Genomic DNA, 17659 nt, shown 5'->3' on the forward strand with positions numbered 1-17659 from the left:
AACATTAACATTGGAAGTTGTGAATTGGTGTGACATTATCACCTGAATACAGGAACTGAAAATGAACAATAAAAGCACAAGTATCCCTTTTGATGGCGGCTACATGCCCTGGTGGAAGAAGCAGCAGCAGCTGCATGTCACAGGTGAGGTTATAAAAGAGCCCAACCCCAACAACAGCTACTGGGCACAATGGCTATATACCACCCCCAGTATCAGAGGCAATATGCCTCTGTATACCAATTGCTGGGGAACATGGGCAGGATGGTACTGTTGCACTCCTGTCCTACTTGAGGGTTTCCTACAGGTGACTGGTTGGCCGCTGTGTGAACAGACTGCTCTACTAGATAGACCCTTGGTCTGATTCAGCATGGCTCTTTTGATATTCTTGTGTTCCAACCCATTTGTATGTGCTGTGGATGTGCTTAGCTGGTCTATGGAGCCTTCCTTCATTTCCTGCAATACTATATCACTGCTTCTGCTTTAACCAATTGCCTCTTGCGTGCTTCACGATTTTCATCTTGGCTCCAGATTTAGAAGAGGACAAAGAGGCACCCACAGTACAAACTTGCGGTGGGGAGTGCAGCTGTCCAAGATTCCAGCTACTTCCTGGTTTTCCCCCACAGTCAGTCAGCATTCAGTAGCCAGTAGCAGATCTCCAACTGTTCCCGCTCTGATTTTTGTTCTAAAAAAAAAGAGGGAGGCATTTCTGCTAAATGTGGAGTTCCCCTACATCTGCTAATGCGCAAGTCTTGTGTGCGGATGGTGCCATTTCGGCTACTTAAGCAATGACACTCGCCACCTGTATATTGGGAATAGAGGAAATGATGATGGTTGGGCCAAGCTAGACAACTCATGAAGTCACATTGTGAAAACTTATTTTACATGAAGTTTCTGACACCAGTGGAGTATGGATGCCTGATGTACCCCATTTTTGTTACCAAAGCTGTGAGGGGGAAGAGGTCTGCATCTTTTAGCAGTTACATTTTTAATCTACAGTATGAAGAATAAACACAGAACACCATCCTTGTCCAGTTATCCCAGACATGTAGCAGATTCATGTTTTTATTTGTTTATCTTAATATTTTACCCCTTTTTCTACAACAAGCACTCAAAACGACTTGCAAAATAAAAACAACCCACATCGAAATAGAAAACAGTTGAAACCAAGTTGATAACTAACAATAACAACTCCAATTACTATATTAAGGCATTATAAACAGAAATCGTGCTTCTCTGACATAAAATCCATCCAAGCATTTATTTGATCTTTGTTTCTTTTTCATACTTTTGGTAGTAGCACACGTTCTACCACTTGAGCTCTGGTCCTTTCCTTGCCTTGGCTGCTGGCTCCCTTCCAGCTTCAATCCGTTTCTCTCCAACCTCATGAACACAGGCAGAACACTTGTCTGACCTCCCTCCCTGTTGGAAGGTGTGATCAGTAATGAGTGGCCTCCAGCTATCAAAAGTCATTGAAATTACTACTACCGGCCTCTAGGTCTCATCTGTAAATATTAGCTAAACAAGAGGCTAGAGAAGTATCCATATCCTGATTTCACGGATTCCTATATCCATTTCAAGGAACACTCTCCTGCAGCCATACACAACACTATTTCCAGCACAAATAGCCCACAGAGATCTGTTCTTGCTGTAGTTCTGCTCTGAACTGTGGATAGCTTTCCACAGTAAACCTATTTGCAAACCAAATTGTTTTACATCTTCTCAGGATGTTGGATCCTCTTGAAATGTCAAGCCATACTGGGGTCCTGTTTGTGCCTTTTGTTAAACCAGAAAAAGACAACAGACAGGGCAAGGCTGGAGCTTTGCTGATGTTTTCGTGAATGAAATCACTCATCGCTTAGATGTTACCTTTCCAGAGTAAGCAGAATCTGCCCTGTTATGTGACTCCTTTCAAATCTGGCTGCAGTAAAATTCATGTACTGTGACAGTGCTGCTAGTAAAAAGTGGATTGTCTACCTTCAGTGGGTTGATGATATAATAGCACTGATCTCCTCCCCAATGTGTTTCCTTTCACAAAATCCTAGTCGTTGTGAATGGTAACTATTGGTGGTTGGCATAATAATTTGATGTGCAGAGAATAAGGCCACCATATGGCCTTCATTCTGGTAAGGTCCCATGGAATGGCATACAGCTATTTTTGTATGAAAATAGTAATTAAAACTGGGGTTGGGATCTTAATCTCCTTGCAAGTATGCAACAACACAAAAATGTGAAAACAACAGAGTCTTGTGGCACCTTATGGACTAACAAATTTGCTGTGGCATCAGCTTCCATGGACACTGTCCACTTCATCAGATGCATGATTTGTTAACCTCATATTGGCACATTTATATACACGTGCTGTAGTGGCAGGGGATGTATATTGTGTTGCCAGAGGGAACTGAAATGCAAAAAGCACGAAGTGAAAATTGCCATTCACAAAAACATTTGGTGATAACACAGACATTATTGCAACAGTGGGCCGATTAGCATATGCAGGGCGATAAAAACAACAACATTTTTATCCTTATTCAAACCCAGGAAATAGAGTTGAATGTTTTGATAAACTGTAGTTCAGAAATTTGGCACTGATATCTTTGAAATTCCTTTATTCAAGAATGGCCACCTTTAGGTCATTGACAGAGTGTCCTGGGAGATTGAAATATTCCCCCACAGGTTTCTGAACATTGCCATTCCTGATGGTGGATTTGTGTCCATTTGTTATTGATTTATGTCATGGGAGATGACACTATTAGGCTTTGTAATAATGTTGACAGAATAGACAAGGCAGCAGAGTTGGCATCTGGGTCTGCCACAGGGGCTGTTTCCCATGTGTGTACCTCTGTTGCAAGGTCTGTTGTTGCTTGTGGGTAGGGATGTACTGATTTTTTTAAACCTGGTCCATCTGTGTTTCGCGGATTGTCAGGCATCTTTCATTCCATCGTCTGCTCGTTGATGGAATCAGATTTTTTGTACAAAGATTTTGTTTGTTTGCAAGTTAAAAAAAAAAGTCCATGAGTCAGATTCATAGACATCCAAACTCATTTGAATCCATTAGAGATTTCTCCAACATCCCTGCTGGTAAGTTCATTAAAGAAAAAGACAGGCAATGTTTGCCACCACTGAAGCTAGGATCAGGTCCCTATGTGCTGTAATGAAGGAACAAATTGAGCCCTGGCCAACAATCCAGGCAGCTCCTTGGTCTTTTTCCCCTGTGTTAGAGCTTTGTCAGTAGTTCTCTCTTCCTTGTCCTTTAGCTTTGCCCCATTGCCTTCGCGTGTGTCTGGATTATTTTCACGTGGCTGCTGTAAATACACTCTTTAAAAGCCACAGTGATGAGTTGGACTCCTTCCCTCTCCCCTCTCCCAACTTCTCTCCCCCACCTGCCCCATCCTGTGAACATTATCTCATGATATGTTGAACTATTGTCCAGGCAGGGTCTTGCAGATCCAATTAAATTTGCTTCTGTATCAACGCTGTTTTTAAGCAAAATATATTGATTGGTGAAGCTTTGGACCGACTTTAATCAAGTAATCTAAACAGGGCTTAAGCTTCAAAAGCCTTGATGGTGCTCCTAGCTTCAAAGCTCTGACTTACAGTGAATTAATTTATCCCGGATGTTCTAATGCTCCCAGCAACCCTATGGATTTTAATGTCAGAGGTTGCAATCACAGCACTGATAATACTCCCTAAATTCAGCCTCTATTGATTATAATGTAAAGGCAGAGAGTGAGAAAGGCTTCGACAAAAACAAAGGGCTTTGATTTTTATTGAGAAAGACTGACTTATTCACTCCAGTACTATCGCCCTTTTTGGTATGGGATCTTATTAGAAGCTCATTTAGTCCCTTGTTCAATAATGGTTTTATTCAGGCACCGAGGTTTTCATTTTCAGAGTCTCTCTTTCTCCTCTCCTCCATAGCCACCCTTTTCCTTTTCATAGCAGCAAATTAAAAATGAGTTTTATCTACCTCCACTGGCCCAGGATCTACAGTTTGCGGAATGAGTTGTCATCGTCTGTAGTTGTGATGAACTGCATTCAAAAGGGACAAGTATGGTATGTTCTACTACTCCACCAGTTACTGTACTGGTAGTTACCAATTTGTTTCTGCATCCAACTCAAAGCCCTGCTTTTGATGTTTAGGACTGTAAACCAGGGATGGTGAATCTCTGGCCTGAGAAGGCCTGCAGGTGCTTCCCATCTGGTCTGGAAGCTTGTTCCCCTGGTTCTGCTCCTCTCTGCCATGGAGAGGAAAGCTCTTATCTCTGTACAGCAGCTGATCAGATAAAAGTGTTTTTCCTGCTTAGCACTGAAGATGCCTTGATATTTAGGATGCTATTTGAAAGTGCTGCTGAGTGATTCAGTCCTGCTTACTTCTGAGTAAGAAGCCTGTCCTGCTTATTTGTGAGTAGACATGCTATTCGTGTTGGAATAAGCAACACTCATTAGTTAAAATCCATGGTATAAAGGGGAAAATAACTTGTTGAAATGCCACTAAATGGTTAGCACATGTAAGGAAGTTGGGATGCTGGTTTTGGTTTCACCTTTGCCTACTTACTTCGCCTGTTTTAGCTGAAACAGGGAGATGCCTGTTAATATTAATTAAAGGTCCTGTTTAATGCATGCAGTTGTCATCTGTCTAGGGATGTATGAGAAATTCGTTTCAGTTCGCTTTTGATCAGTATTTACCCAGTTCACACTTTTCGGACCAAACATGGACTTTGCAGTCAAAGTCTGTACATTTCTGAGCTTCCAATATGATTCACGGACACATGCACCCCACAAAAATGTGTTCAATAGCGTGCACATATTTGAAAAATTTGCATGAAAAAATGCATACTTTTGAAAAATGCATATAAATATGCTTTCATCAATGGAAGAAGAATGCACGCATTACAAAGATATGCACATTTAAAAAATATGCACAATTGATGCACGATTGATTTGGAAAAATACGCACAAAAATACGGGTGGATTTTCATGCGAAATGAAAAAAACAAAGATCGCAATCTGATATGGACTTGAGTTGGAACAAGCTGCAAGATGGAATTTGGTGAACTTCGGTGAGCTTGAGTTTTCCTGATTCACACATCCCTACTTCTGTCTCATGTGTGGTCAGACAAAACTTATTCTGTAACAGGTTGTGCATGTGAATAGTCATTCTGGACTGGGATATATTCAGAACCATCTCCACCAATATAAACGTACACAAACATTTGGAACAACACTGGAGACACTTCTCCATGTCTACTGCCTCTGAGGTGTGGTAGGCACTGGGTGGGCATGCAGATTATGACTTTCTTGGGTGCAGTAGAATCCTGAGGGAGGCCTACCTGGCTCGGGCACCGTCCAAGGAAAGACAGATCTCTGTAGTAAAGAGATGTATGCGTGGAAAAGCCTGTTTAACAGTGATTCCATATGCTGGGTTTGAGGGCTCTGCTGGTCTGTAATTTAGTTTATTGATGATTTGTGTTGTCGTTGTTGTTTAAATGGACCATTCGCTGTCGGGGTTCATTTTAAGAAAGGAAGGAAGGGTATCAATATTTCAAATTTTTAACTTTAACATCTTTGCATTGTATTTTAAATCTTTGTATTGCTACTAGGTTTTATTTTTATTTTATACTGTACTTTTAAACTTTTATGTTGTATTTTATGGTTTTAATTGTGAACCGCTCAGAGAGCTTCAGCTATTGGGAGGTATAGAGATGTGATAAATCTCTATATTTGGGGTGGGTTAGGGTATTTTAGAAAATGTTTTTATGGTGGAATTTTATTGTTTTAAACTGTTTTATTGTATGTTGTACATCGCCCAGAGTGGCTGGGTGACCAACCAGATGGGCGATTAATAAATTTAATAATAAATAAAATAAATAAATAAATACATGTGAGGCCTGTGGATGTTCCTCTCAAGAGCTGACAAAATGTAGCTTCTTATCAAGTAAATACATACATAAATATATGACTGTTGATGCAGTAATCTCATCAGCTGCTGAATGCAAGCACACACACACACGGGCTAAGAAGAATCTCTCCCGTACCAGTGGTGGACTACGCATTTGGCCGTTTTACATAATCAGCCCTGTCTGTTTTCCATCTCAGGACAGAAGGTGCCATTCTGGCTAGCTGTATTTAATTTCTGAGGGTAAGTATGCAGACTACATTCTGTCACCACTGTCCCATGGATAGCATACTGTTGTTTGCTCTCACTCTGATGGATTTCTGATTTATAGAACATGCCTCATGAGAATATCTGCCATCTGATATTTTCTGAATCATCTCTAACTAGGCTTTCATTCAGCATCTTTTATGACGACGACGACGATTAATTTGGCAATTGAAATAAACATGGTGGTCTACAAACCTAAAGGTTTTGAAATACTTAGCAGCAGTGAGAAGTAAAAATCTTCAGGTGTTTCTGCCCATGTGCCCACCAAGTGTTGTGAGATTACCAAGCAAAGCTGCCACAAACAAACTAGAAAAAGATAAGGTGAGAGAAGGAACCTATATACCAGCCTTCCCCAACCTCCAGATGGTTTGGACTTCAACTCCCAGCCACCCCAGTCACCATGGCCAATGTTCAGGTGTGCTGGGAAGGCACCTGGTTGAGGAAGGCTGCTGTATACTAATAATGGAAGTATCAGAGGTAGTATGCCTATGTACACCAGTTGCTGGGGAACATGGGTGTGAGGGTGCTGTTGCACTCATGTCCTGCTTGTGGGTTTCCCCTGGGCAGCTGGTTGGCCACTGTGTGAACAGAATGCTGGGCTAGACGGACCCTTGGCCTGATCCAGCATGGCTGTTCTTATGTTCTAATGAACCCATTTTCTGAGTGCTAATTCTTACGTAGCCAAAACTGCACTATCCACACACAAGAGGGAGGGAGGCAGGGCTGGCTCGAGGTTTTTGAGGGCCCTTGCACAAGACTTTCAATGAGCCACCTTCCTCGGGGAGTCTCCTTCTCACCACCAGTGTCACCAGCTGCTATTTTTCCTCCTCTTTCTCATCATTGCTACTGCTTGCTTGCATCACAGGCAGCGAACCAGTGAGCAAGTAGGCAGGGGTATCTACTGCTCCTCCTTCTCACCACCACTGTTGTCCAGGCCAGACAAAAGGCAGGTGATAAAGCAGGTTGTAATGGTGAAAAGGAAGAGCAACTTCAGTCATTTGGCCCCTGCCAGTGTGTAGGCCCTCAGCAGGTGCCCAATTATGCCTGTCCTGGACTCCAGCCCTGGAGGGAGGTATCAACAGGCTTGGGGAAATCATATGAAGAAGTACCAAAAAATGTAAAAAAACAAAAAAAACACAAAACCTTAAAAGCAGGAATCTATACAGCCCACTGAGTACAGTTTGGGGGTGGGGAATGATAATGGGAATGACAGTTAAATTTGAAGTCTTCTTCACTATATTGGGTTGGAGCTAAAGACCTCGTCCTCAACCTGTTCTTGTGGCTACTTTCCTTTTCTTATTCAGTTCCAAGTTTTGCTCGTTCTTTAATAAACAGCCTATGACTTTGTTGGCCTCCAAAAAGTGAGCAGACCAAAGCTTTTAAGCAAGGAACTGAACAGGAGGGGGAAACAGGGAGGAAGAAAGCAATTGCGTACTCTGAAATAGGGCATTGCTGGCTGGCTGGTTGCAACCGAGAACAGGGCTACATCCTTGTTGTTCAGTCGTTCAGTCGTGTCCGACTCTTCGTGACCCCATGGACCATAGCACTCCAGGCCTTCCTGTCCTCCGCTCTCTCCCGGAGTGTGCTCAAGTTCATATTCATTGCATCGGTGATGCTATCTAGCCATCTCATCCTCTGCCGTCCCCTTCTCCTTTTGCCTTCAGTCTTTCCCAGCATCAGGGTCTTTTCCAGAGAGTTTTCTCTTTGCATTAGGTGGCCAAAATATTTCAGCTTCAGCTTCAGTATTTGTCCTTCCAATGAGCACTCAGGGTTGATTTCCTTTAGGATGGACTGATTTGACCTCCTTGCAGTCCAGGGGACTCGTAAGAGTCTTCTCCAGCACCACAGTTCGAAAGCATCAATTCTTCGGCGCTCAGCCTTCCTTATAGTCCAGCTCTCACAGCCATACATTACTACTGGGAAAACCATAGCTTTGATTAGACAGACCTTTGTCGGCAAGGTGATGTCTCTGCTTCTGACTATGCTGTCTAGGTTGGCCATAGCTTTCCTCCCAAGGAGCAAGCGTCTTTTAATTTCATGGCTACAGTCACCATCTGCGGTGATCTTGGAGCCCAAGAAAGTAAAATCTGTCACTGCTTCCATTTCTTCCCCTTCCGTATGCCAGGAAGTGATGGGGCCAGATGCCATGATCTTCGTTTTTTTAATGTTGAGTTTCAAACCAGCTTTTGCACTCTCCTCTTTCACCCTCAACAAGAGGCTCTTGAGATCCTCTTCACTTTCTGCCATTAGGATGGTATCGTCTGCATATCGGAGGTTGTTGATAATTCTCCCAGCAATCTTAATTCCGACCTCTGATTCATCCAACCCGGCATTTCTCATGATGTACTCTGCGTATAAGTTAAATAAGCAGGGTGACAATATGCAGCCTTGTCGTACTCCTTTCCCAATTTTGAACCACTCGGTTGTTCCATGTCTGGTTCTTACTGTTGCTTCTTGACCCTCGTACAGGTTTCTCAGGAGACAGGTAAGGTGGTCTGGTACTCCTATCACTTTAAGAATTTGTCACAGTTTGTTGTGATCCACACAATGAAAGGCTTTAGCATAGTCAATGAAGCAGAAATAGACGTTTTTCTGGAATTCTCTTGCTTTCTCCATGATGCAGCGAATGTTGGCGATTTGATCTCTAGTTCCTCTGCCTCTTCGAAACCCAACTTGTACTTCCGGTAGTTCTCGGTTCGCATACTGCTGAAGCCTAGCTTGTAGGATTTTGAGCATCACCTTGCTGGCATGTGAAATGAGTGCAATTGTGCGGTAGTTTGAACACTCTTTGGCATTGCCCTTCTTTGGAATTGGAATGTAAACTGACCTTTTCCAGTCTTGCGGCCATTGTTGAGTGTTCCAAATTCGTTGGCATATTGAATGCAGCACTTTAACAGCATCATCTTTTAGGATTTTAAATAGCTCAGCTGGAATACTGTCATCTCCACTAGCTTTGTTGTTAGTAATGCTTCCTAAGGCCCACTTGACTTCACTTTCTAGGATGTCCGGCTCAAGTTCAGTGACCGCACTATCATGGCTATCAGGGACATTCAAATCTTTCCTGTATAGTTCTTCTGTGTATTCTTTCCACCTCTTCTTAATCTCATCTGCTTCTGTTAGGTCCCTGCCTTCTTTGTCCTTTATCATGCCAGTCTTTGCACAAAACGTTCCCTTGATATCTCCGATTTTCTTGAAGAGATCTCTAGTCTTTCCCATTCTGTTGTTTTCCTTGATTTCTTTGCATTGTTCATTTAAGAAGGCCTTCTTGTCTCTCCTTGCTATTCTCTGGAACTCTGCATTCAGTTGGATATATCTTCCCCTTTCTCCCTTGCTTTTTGCTTCCCTTCTTTCCTCAGCTACTTGTAAAGCCTCATCAGACAGCCACTTGGCTTTCTGGCATTTCTTTTTCTTTGGGATGGATTTCGTTGCTGCCTCCTGAACAATGTTACGGACCTCCATCCATAGTTCCTCAGGCACTCTGTCTATCAGGTCTAATCCCTGAAATCTATTCCTCACCTCCACTGTGTATTCATAAGGGATATGATTGAGGTCATACCTGAATGGTTTAGTGGTTTTCCCTACGTTCTTCAATTTAAGCCGAAATTTTGCAACAAGAAGCTCATGATCTGAGCCACAGTCAGCTCCAGGTCTTGTTTTTACTGACTGTATAGAGCTTCTCCATCTTTGGCTGCAAAGGACATAATCAATCTGATTTCGATATTGACCATCTGGTGATGTCCATGTGTAGAGTCGTCTCTTGTGCTGTTGAAAAAGAGTGTTTGCTATGATCAGCATGTTCTCTTGGCAAAACTCTATTAGCCTTTGTCCTGCTTCATTTTGTACACCAAGGCCATGCTTGCCTGTTATCCCGGTGATTTCTTGACTTCCTACTTTAGCATTCCAATCCCCTATGATGAAGAGGACATCTTTTTTTGGTGTTAGTTCTAGAAGGTGGTGTAGGTCTTCATAGAACCGATCAACCTCAGCTTCTTCAGCATCAGTGGTTGGGGCATAGACTTGAATTACTGTGACGTTGAATGGTTTGCCTTGGATTCGTACTGAGATCATTCTATCGTTTTTAAGATTGTACCCCAGTACTGCTTTTCCCACCCTTTTGTTGACTATGAGTGCTACTCCATTTCTTCTCAGGGATTCTTGCCCACAATAGTAGATATGATGGTCACCTGAATTAAATTCGCCCATGCCTGTCCATTTTAGTTTGCTGATTCCCAAGATGTCGATGTTCAATCTTGCCATCTCATGTTTGACCACCTCCAACTTACCTTGATTCATTGATGTGACATTCCAGGTTCCTAAACAATATTGTTCTTTACAGCATCGGATTTTCTTTTCACCACCAGACACATCCACAGCTGAGTGTCCTTTCGGCTTTGGCCCAGCCGCTTCACTCTTTCTGGAGCTACTTGGAAATACCCTCTGCTCTTCCCCAGTAGCATATTGGACACCTTCCGACCTGAGGGGCTCATCTTCCGGTGTCATCTCTTTTAGCCTTGTGTTACGTTCCATGGGGTTTTCTTGGCAAGAATACTGGAGTGGGTTGCCATTTCCTTCTCCAGTGGACCACATTTTGTCAGAACTCTCTGCCATGACCTGTCCGTCTTGGGTGGCCCTGCACGGCATAGCTTATGGCTTCACTGAGTTACACAAGCCCCTTCACCACAACAAGGCAGTGATCCATGAAGGGGGGGCTACATCCTACTGCAACATTTTTGTTGCAGGTCCCACTTGTTTGAATCTGTCCTGGATGGCTGTACTTCTCTCTGAGAGTCACCTGAGTCCTTCCTGAACACTGAACTTCTTAGGTCCTTATAGCTGGCTTTAAAAGGGGATTGGACAAATTAATGGACAAAAAGGCTATCAATGACTTCTAGTCATGATGGCTGTATGCCACCTCCAGGATCAGAGGCTATATGCCTCTGAATGCCAGTTGCTAGGTAATAGGGCCAGTGTCAAGGGTAGGCATGGCTAGGCACCTGCCGAGGGGCCACACTCCAGCAGGGGCCTACTGGCAAGAACCCCTTGGAGTCGCTCCTCCTCTTCACCATTGCAATCTGTTTGCTTGCCTCTTACTCTAGCCCAGATAACAGTGGTGATGAGGAGGAGAAGGTGGAATCCTCTTGCCTCCTTGCTCACTGGCTCTCTGCCCATCAAGCAAGCAAGTGGTAGCGACAGTAAGGAAGAAGAGGAGAAGCAGTAGGTGCTGGAGACAACAGCACTGAGAAGGCAGACTCACTGAGGGAGCGGGCCCATTGAGGGTGCCTTGCCCAAGGGCCCTCAGAAACCTGGAGCTGGCACTGCTGGAGAAAACAGGTGGCAGAGGGCTGTTGCCTTCCTGTCATATGGGCTTCTCATAGGCATCTGGTTGGCCACTGTAGGAAGTCATATGCTGGACTAGATCTGCTCTTTGTCTGATCCAGCAGGTCTCTTCATATGTTCTTATGACAACACTTTTGTCACTAGTCATGCCTTCTAACTATAATCTAATTAAAAAATGGAGGGACTGGGGAATTGCCATTTCACTCTGTCCATTTTAAATCAATTTTCTTACTTTAGTGCACATTTTCTAACATAGCTGAGCCCTAAGTGATCATAAGGCCATATTCCAGACTGTGAGCTAATTTTGTTTGCTTCTTTCTTGCTGTTTCTTTCCTTTTCATATTTCTCCGTGCGGAGAAGAGAAATGATTGCTAATGAATTGCAAGTATGGGGTATGTGGAGATCAGTGAACGGGGCCCAAATAGCCAGCAATGCAACGATGCCAAAGTGATCAAGCCTTGGTAGGAAATTGACCCAGAGTGCGCATTCCACTGAGAGAGCCTGGGCAAATGTAAATTAATGTGACTTGATGAAATCTGAAAAGTCATAACACAGTGGGGCGCTGAATACATCAGATGAAATGTGAAAATTATGCTTTTCCTGAAATCATAGTTTTGAAGAAATGAAAGTGGTGTTTAGATTCTTCTAAAAAGAAAGAGCCGGTGTCAGGAAAACAGATTGCTGGTGCTTATTAAAATGCAGCTAGCGGTAGCTCATGACTTGGACTGGTTTTTCTGAAATTCCCAGATTTATTTATCTGTCCAATCTTCTATTTTTTCACCTTTCTCTTGAGTCATTTTTTTCTTACCAGAATGAAATGCAAATGTGGAACTCCTTTGCAATCTCCTTCTACTGTGTGCAACATTTTAAACCCATTTTAAATATATATATATATATATATATATATATTCATAAGTAGTCATTCAAGCTGTGAGCATGCCAATAGGTATGCACCTTTTAAATTCCCTGAAATTACCAGGCTTACATTCTGCTTTGGTAATGTTATGCAAAAATTCTGTAAGAGTCCAAAAGTAGTTGGTATATGTTTGGCTGTTTTGGTAGTGAGAACTAATCCATTAATATGTTCTGTGTGTTTCACCATGTTAATAATCTGTTCACAACATGTTTCCCTGCATAACATGATGTATATATGACTAAAGTACTTAATCCTTCAGAAGCTTGTTTAATAAGTTCTCTCTAAGGTGGTAAACTTGTGTCTGGGCTGTACCAGTTCAGACTGCGGGGGGGGGGGGGGCTCACATGATTGAATACTCCTCCATATAAACCATACCCTCCACATAGAAAATTGGTGTGTCAGGGCTCTCTTCTCCCCAACACCTAGTTTTTGAAGTATGTTCTTGTATAAGGACTGTTTTTCTATGAAACAACATTCAGTCATGGGAGCCACCATCTTCAGTCTGAAGTGCTACAGCCCAGGCACTGTTCACCACCGAAGTGAGAACAAGGCATCTGCCATGATCAGCAAATATATATATATATGCAAAGAGTACAATCATATATTTTATTGGAGCAAAATAATGGGAATTGCCTCACCAATTTGCCGTGTCTTATTCTCTGATGGCAAAAAGCATGGCATCAACTGTTTTAAGCCAAACAAGCTGGGATGCGTCAATTCTTGTCTGTCTCTGTGAAATAAGAAAGAAAAGAACCTTCTGTATAAGAATACTGGAATTCAGTGCATCTGTATTACACCACTCTACATACACCATTGCACCAGCTATGTAGTCTGTGGCTGAGTATTATTTATTTATTTAATTAATTTATATCCCACCTTTCTTCCATTGTGGAACTCAAGGAGGCTACATGTGGTTTCCAGATGGTCTCCCCTCCAAGCACTGACCAGAACAAGACCTGCTTAGCTTCAGCAAGGTGGCTGCCTCATGTGCCTTCAGACTATGCCCTGGAACCATGACACGACAACCCACCCTGCAAAATAAGCCATGCAGTGTGGGTTGTCGTCCGAACAGCCCACAGGGATCCTGACAGATGCTCAGGATCACTGTGGGTTCTTCTCCCTCTTCTTCCCCTTGGTCCGACTTCTGGCCCCAACAGGTATCCCAGGGGACATGGTGGCAGAACCCATCTCCTTGAGTTCCACAATGCCGCTAAGGCCCCTCGCCATGAAAACCACGACCCTGGTATATATATTTTTTAAAAAATCCATCCTCGGTAATTTGTGCAAATGTTCCCATTTTTTTTTTTTTTCCGAGTTGCACAAGTGCACAACTCCAACTGTCCAAAATAGATAAGCTTGCCTTGACCGGTACCTTGTATGTTTCAGCTGTCAAACATGCAAAGTAACTGACAAGAGGGGACTGTATATAACCTTCTACAGTTGATAGGTGGGGAAAAGGGGTGCAGATTACCCCCTTATCAGGGTGATCCCCAGGGTTTTAAGTATTGCCCTGACCCTTGGGGGTGCCCTGCTAAGAATCCCCACTTGCCCAAGTCCTCCATGTGTCTTCAAAGAGAAGTACAAACCACCCCCTTTTTTGCACCCGTTTCGCCTTAGCCATCACTACGTTTGACAGCTATCAAAGGAGCTGTCAAAGGTTGCCACAGTTAGTGCGAATGGGAGGGAAAAAGGGGTGGCATGTAGATCTACAGAGACTCTTTTTCAGAGAGAAAGCTTGGGCACTGTTGGAGAGGCTGTCACTCGCTCATGGGCGAGATCGCTCAGCAAGAGCGGCAGGGGTTTCTGCTGCTCTTGCCAAGCAGCTTGCTCAGCAATGCTCGCAATCCATGATGGGTTGGCAGTGCCAGATTTTGACACCATGCCAACTCATCGTGGGCTGAACAACCCCTTAGAACATGCCATGGGTTGTTAGGGTGACTTGTTGCTCATGCACAAGCTACTCTGAGGGAATCAGTCTGGGTTTGCACAAGACAACAACCCACCATGGCTTGTCATGTTGTGTGAACCCAGTCTTATGTAGCTGATCCCTCCAAGAGCCAATGCAAAGTAGTAGCTAAAGGCGCGATCCTATGCATATTTAGATAGAAAAAAGTCCTACAACTCCCAGCATGCCCCTGTGAGCTGGAACATCTTGATTCAAGCTCAAGTAGGCAGCCTTAGTGAAAGCTTCATGCCCAGGTCAGCAATATGAGAATTATCCTGGCCAATCTTAGAGGGATATTGCAGTTGGGGGGGGGGGGTGATGGAGATGGGGGAGGGAAGGAGCTGTTTTTGAAAATCTCTCGTGTGGACAGGAAGAGTTAAACAATAGTATTGGAATGGTAGCAGCAATTCATACTGTATATAAGGTAATCACAGACTGAAAAATTAGACGCTGAATAACTTGTATTTGGCAGTATTAAATTCAATCAGAAAATGTACAGAGGAAGCTTCCCACTCATGTTTGTAGCAAATCTGCAGTATCAATGAAAAATGATTGCTTAGTGGTGTCTAGTTGGAATCCAATTATGTGGGATGTATTTTAAATATAGATATTTTTCAGGGGCAGAATAAGGAGGAACTGGCTGAGCAGTGAATGGAAAAATTAATGACTTGCATTACACAACCAGAGAGAGAGAGTCTGGAGGCTACAGAGCAGGGAGTTTAAAAGAAAATTACAGCCAGAGTTATTCACAATGTAGAGTATAGATTGCACTGAGTGTTTTTTGAAATGTTGTCACTTACTAGGCAGATATCTTGCTTTTTTATCAGTGCTCTGAGAGCAGTTGGCATGAAAACTAAAAAGGCCCAGTGCAACACATTAGGTGTGAAGCTAACACCTATTAGCCTAAAACCTGTCCTGCCCTCTATTAAAATGAATTTTGCTCCTGATACACACACATGCCTCTCTGCCCACATGACTGCATCCCTTCTAGTAGAAGCAGAATGAATATGGTGTGACTCATTTGCTCAGTGCCCAGCTACTGGAAATTAATCTGCAGTTTAGCATTAAGTAATAAACGTGGAAATTGGATTCCAGACAATGGAATAGTAATTGCCAGTCCAGATTTGTAATGTTCTGGCTGTGGATGCACATTCCATGCTGGCATTAATGTGTAAATGTGCCTCTAGTGTACTTAGCAGCTCCTCTATGGTTTTATGACTTGCAGGAAGAAGGATCCATCACTGATGAAGTTCAGCCTCCCTTCTCTACTTGAGTTTGACACAACACTTTGTTTTTCTTAACCTGCTGCATAGACTATACACACAATTCAAAGGAAGCTCTTGCTAACATCTATATGAACTTAAGGGCTTGGATACAGAATGGAAGGTAATTCGCCCAACAGGGTTTCCCCCCTGCCTCCTATACCCCCTGCCCCAAAGTTGCAAAATGGCTCATGCTGGACACAGGTAGGCTCGGAGGGAGGAATTGGTGGAAACTTGCTCAAGCAGCCTTCCATTCATACACAGCCTGGATCCAAGCTTTGTGTGTGCGTGGGGGGGGGGGTGTTGTTTTGTTTTTAATTAGAAAATTCAGACAGGGAATACACGTAAACCTGAAATGTTTGCATTGGCAAAAATACTATTCACCAGTTCCACTCAGTTAAAAACCTGGCTCCTTTTTTCAGTTTGGGGCCTGGTAAAGGTTATTCACACCTTTTGTAACCTTAAAGTTAATCCGCTGTAACATCCTTTTTGATTGCTCAGAATCTATAACTGGTGAAGAATGCACAAGCCCACCTTTCATGCGTAAGGATCTTCAACAGCACATTATACAGATGTTTAAAGTCTTTGTTGGCTTCCAGTAGCTATCTGGCCCCAATTCAAGGTAGTGAATTAACTATGCTAGAAAGCTTCAAACATTCATGGTTTCCCATGGTGTGTACTCTGAGTGTGCAAACAGCAAAATACATGTGTGTACAATATTTTATTTATCTGTTGACATTTCTGTCCCACCTTTTGGACATGAAGGCTGGCACACAACAATATGCAATGCAATAAAGTATTTAGGCTAAAATACAAATAATGAGCAATTATTCATAACTATAACGTCGTGGTGCTTCCTGTGTATACATTTTTAGGGAAAGTGTTATGTGACGTAGCTCTAAATCAGCATAAGGACTTGGTAGTTATTCATTCAAAAAACAAAGAAATACAAGGTAGGCATTTTTAATGTTTTGCTCATATTAGCTCCCCTTTCTACATAATCTGATGCAGGAAAAATAAGTTTTAATCAAGACTGTATCTGGCATATCAAGCGATGATATTTAGGCATCTAGCACGGGCTTGGTAAGGAACCTTGGGCTGCTGACAGGTTAACATACTTCACAGTGGCTGAGAAATTAATAATTATAGTCCCTGTTTATCAGTCGTCATTGAACACCATCTTCAGTTACACATTACTTTCTTCTTGAACAAAATCCAAGCTTGTTTTGTTTTTGACTCATGTGACAGACAAAGTGCTCATGAAATTAGTAGCAAGGATGATTGAATTTCCCTGTTCCTTTATTGTTCCTCATACAACCATTCATTCCACTCCTCCTGAATTTTAGTTTAACTAGGATAATGTATAAAGTTAATTCTAGAATTGGAGGGTGCACATTTTGCTGCATTCAGTTAATTTGCACCTCCCTCCAGCCACATGGCCAACACACATGCACATATGGATAAAACACTGCAAAAAAAATTATTTATTTTTTTCTCAAAACGTATTTATCCTGGACAAAGTCCACACAAGGCAGTGAGCAACAACATAAACATAAAATTACAACTATACAACATTACATTAAAAAAAATTAAGTCAAAATTTAAAAAATATATAGAAATAGAATACATCAAAATATGCTGCCCCTGAGAGCGTCTCTGAAATTGAATTGACCCTCAGTCTCAAAGAGCTTTGCCACCCCTGCTTTATATAATCTCAACAAAGTTGCTTTTTTTGCAGTGTTTTATCAATGCATATGTGTGCAAGGCTGAGCCATAGGCAGCTGTCAAAGGTGAGCCAGGAGCAGGCCACGGTGGAGCAGGGAGCTGGAGCTGGGAAACTCCCAGAAACCCATGAGAGCCTGGAAAATTCTGTTGGTCAGGCGAGGTCCTGGCCGAAACAGGAAGACATTTATAGTCCTTCCAGTTCAGGGAGGACCAGTCCAGAACCTGCGAATACTTCATTTCTTTAAGACGTTTATATACCACTCTTCATCATATTCAATTTCATGATGGTGTCAGGAAGTTGCCACATAATT

General features: G+C 42.7%; 1 long non-coding RNA gene across 1 annotated transcript in view; it reads right to left on the minus strand.

The window, feature by feature from the left end:
* LOC146357128 (uncharacterized) overlaps positions 1–17659 on the minus strand; it is an 87255-nt gene that overhangs the window by 1002 nt on the left and 68594 nt on the right. Inside the window, exon 2 of the long non-coding RNA XR_014788651.1 lies at positions 13055–13146. This is a non-coding gene — a long non-coding RNA (uncharacterized LOC146357128). The remainder of the gene's footprint in view (positions 1–13054; positions 13147–17659) is intronic.

The sequence above is a fragment of the Heloderma suspectum genome, chromosome 1 (genome assembly GCF_057233095.1).
Source record: "Heloderma suspectum isolate Gila_16-S chromosome 1, 16-S_ref, whole genome shotgun sequence".
Taxonomy (NCBI): Eukaryota; Metazoa; Chordata; class Lepidosauria; order Squamata; family Helodermatidae; genus Heloderma; species Heloderma suspectum.